Genomic DNA, 3,698 nt, shown 5'->3' with positions numbered 1-3,698 from the left:
AAAAAAATAACTGTCTTAACTTTAAAAAATTAACCTTCTTTTGAAGGCTAATGACCAGACAACTCATATTTCAAATATTGTATTGATGCCTGTATTTAAACTGTTATATTTACCCAAACTGCACCAATCATGTTTGTATCTAAAACCTGAAGACTTCAACCACCTTATGGAACAGTCTGGGTACTAAAGAAACTATGGTAACCAAGTGGTATTTGCTTAGGCAGCCCTAGGTTCCAGGAAGGGGTTGAGCTTGAGATGTAACTAGTGCAAATCCTTTATGCTGCTTCATTTCTATCTGTATCAGAGAAACTCCATGGAGAAAGCAGGACTCAACAGTAAGAAGCACAGACAGAAATTAGTGTATGACCATGACCTGTTGCCTCTGAGTCCTCTGTGGCAAAACCTATGTGCGTTTCTAAGCTGTTGAGGTTGAGAACTATACCAAAAATTATGTTCAATTTGTACAAAATACTTTGCACAGCGTTAAATGGTTTTAATCCGAACCATAAAGGTCTGTTTTTGAAACACACTCGTACAAAAGTCTTTTTTCCATGTGATGTTATTTAAAGGTGAGATTCAGACTCTAATTGACAGAAATTTCCAAGCAGATTCATGTAAAACAGCTAATGCCTTGCACAGTTATAGGCTGCCAGTTATCTGAGTTGGGAATCTAATCAGAAATAGTCACTTTGTTCATAAACAGCCTGATGATTTGTTTTTTGTTTGTTTGTTTGTTTTGACTCCTACTGTATTTAAGTGTTCTCCTTAAAATATCTGGAAAGCTTTAACAAGTGGGTATAGAGTGTCCTAAGGAGCACCCTGGAGAATTAAAGGAGAACTGGATGTGGAATCCATCCTAACGACGAGATTTGGGACACGTAATTTGCCTGTCTAAGCCTCAACTTTCTTGAACTATAAATGTAGATAATAATATCCACTCTGCCTACCTCACAGAGTATTAAAAGGACTACATTAAATTATAGTGGTGAAAGAACTTTGAAAAGCACTATACATGTATAAGTATTTTTATATTTGTCAATGAGAAGGAAATGGTTCACTGAAAAAGGGACAGCATTAAACCTTGAACTATAGTTGTTATGACTGCATAGTGCAATTCTTTTGCATAGTAATATCTTTTAACTTCAGTCCTGGGGCCTTTAATACAAAAATGAAGTAACAAGCGTTGTTAATATTATTATTATTGTTATTATTTTTCTTTATCCAATCTGTCATTGATGGGCATTTAGGTTGATGTTAAGTATTATTTTAAGGTGAAATTTGCCATGATAAACTTCAAGAACATTACATTCTTATTCATTTCCTTTTCATCAGTGCCTAGACAGTGTCTGACATAAAGGTTACCCAATAAATGTTTAATGAATAGAACGTGAACTATTTGAGCATTGCTTATAAACATACCCAGTCTATAGAGCTAAAACTAAAACCTAATTCTATTTTAAATTGGAATTGTTTTTATATATTAAAATATTGACACAAGTGAAGAGACTGACCTGCTGAAAGAAAGGGATTATTTTTTTTTGATAGCAGGTCTTATATGAAAAGTTCTGTTTTTCATAAATATTGAAAGAAATTTTATTTATCCTGTAAGAAACTTATGTTTGTCAGCAAGAAATCAGTGTTCTTGCAATGCCAATTATTATTGTCCATGCAACGTACTAGGTGTTTTTTGTTTATTTAGACAAAGGCACTTGGATTTGTTAAAAATTACATTACTCTACATCTAAGTAAACACACATTCCAAGCATGTTGGGGCAAACCACTAACTGCCCATTAAAAAAAATCTTCCCATTTGATTTTCAGAGAAAAAAAATTGGAAACTGTCTGTTACGATTTAAATCTGTCCTGGAGCATTTTCCATGAGTTAACACAACTAAATTGTAAACCCAGGAACAAATAAACGAATACCCAAGTGGCTTTGAGCAATTGAACCATTGCATGGTTTGCATTGGGTGCATCCTTCTCCCCAAGCCTGCACTATAATTGAGAGGTTACCATGAAAAGAAACCTGGGACAATGGCATGAGAGGGAATGCTAAAATACTAATGAGAGGAAAAACCCAGGACAATCTGTTTAATAACCTCATAGCCATTGTTCACATTGGAGTGACAAACAGTATAATATGGTGGCGCTCTTGTGTCCTCTGGCTGTTCAGCACTGCCTCCACACTTCTTTCCTGTGCCAGAACTACTTAGCTTCTTTTTGCAGCCCTCCCACACATTAAGTCGACAAGCGACAGAGAAAGCCTGCCATTGTGGCACAGGAGAAACAGGAGAGTGATGAGGAACTGGGTCAGACTGGTCAGGGGATAAAGATAAGTCTTGACTAGACGTATTAGGGGTAAGACAGGTAACTGATATAAAATGCAGATATTTTAGCTTTTAGTTGCATCTGTAAGTAATAATCAATGTTGTTAGTGCTGTCCCCCAACCCCTCGGCTCGGGTTAGGCTAAAATCGTGTTTTTGTTTTTTAATCTAATTATACCCAGGTTTATTACAATAGCCAGGGCATTTGAATTAATGGAAACACATGAAATAAATCTAGAAAAGGGAACTAAAATCTGTAAAAGCACAGGTTTTAGGATATGACTTTTGTTAGGTATGCAGTGTTATATTGAGGAATGCTAAATTGTCCAAGGGAAGAGTTCTTAGCACTTTCTTATGCAAAGATGCATAACTCTGACTCAGGCACTCATTCATTGCATTGCTCAAAGAGACCAGGAATCAACAACCTACATGCCTATGGGGTACAAGGGTAATGCATAAACGCATGTATTTGGCCAGATGTAAAAATAAAAGGAACGCAGGGATTTTTCTACTGTCCATGATAAACTAGCCCTCTCACAGAACAAATGAAAAAGATTTATTAAAGAAAAAAAGGGCACACTACACTACACACACACACACACACACAGAGAGAGAGAGAGAAAGAGAGAGAGAGAATATTTGGGGCACTGGAGCAACCAAAGCATCCAGAAAAAACGGAACCCCCTTTAGATGAGCCTGGCCTTACTCTACCCTTTGGGTTAACAGTACAGCTGCAGTTACTTAAGGGTTAGAGGGTCTACGGTTCCAAGCATGGAGCATAGAGGCTGAACTGAAAGTACTACTTTAGAGCTGGAGCTAGATTCAATGGGCTAGGGAGACAAAATTTGGGGTTAAGGGGTACCAAGACAGATCCTACAGAAAAGGAAGGCCAAGATCCTAAAGAGAAGGAAACTGCAAAGAAGTCTCATGATTCATGTGGAATTCAGAGGCAACTGAAACTTCTAAGCTGTACTTGAGTGAAGCTAAATACCAAGAGACAGAGAAACCAAGTAGAAAGCACTGTTAAGAGGTAGATAGCCAAATGAAGATTCAACAGTTTCAGAGTTCTGGGGAGACCCAACCTGGAGTTCTGCAGTGACTGTGGAGAAAGGGCTATGATACCACCTTAGCTTCAGTTGAGGCGCCATGAGTATCTCAGCCCTAGGATCAAAAACAAACAGAAATACACAGCTTTGAGTGGATCAAAGTAATCTTTCCATATTCTACCTGTCCAGAAGATTAAATTTATTTTTCTTCTTTCTTTCTTTCTTTTTCTCTTTCTTTCTCTCTCTCTTTCTTTCTTTCTTTCTTTCTTTCTTTCTCTCTCTCTCTCTCTCTTTCTTTCTTTCTTTCTTTCTTTCCTTTCTTTCTTT

This window comes from Sapajus apella, unplaced genomic scaffold (assembly GCF_009761245.1).
Source record: "Sapajus apella isolate SASKATOON/1434 unplaced genomic scaffold, GSC_monkey_1.0 scaffold122, whole genome shotgun sequence".
Classification (NCBI taxonomy): domain Eukaryota; kingdom Metazoa; phylum Chordata; class Mammalia; order Primates; family Cebidae; genus Sapajus; species Sapajus apella.
The sequence above is the reverse complement of the archived record's forward strand: the minus strand, read 5'-3'. Positions refer to the sequence as shown.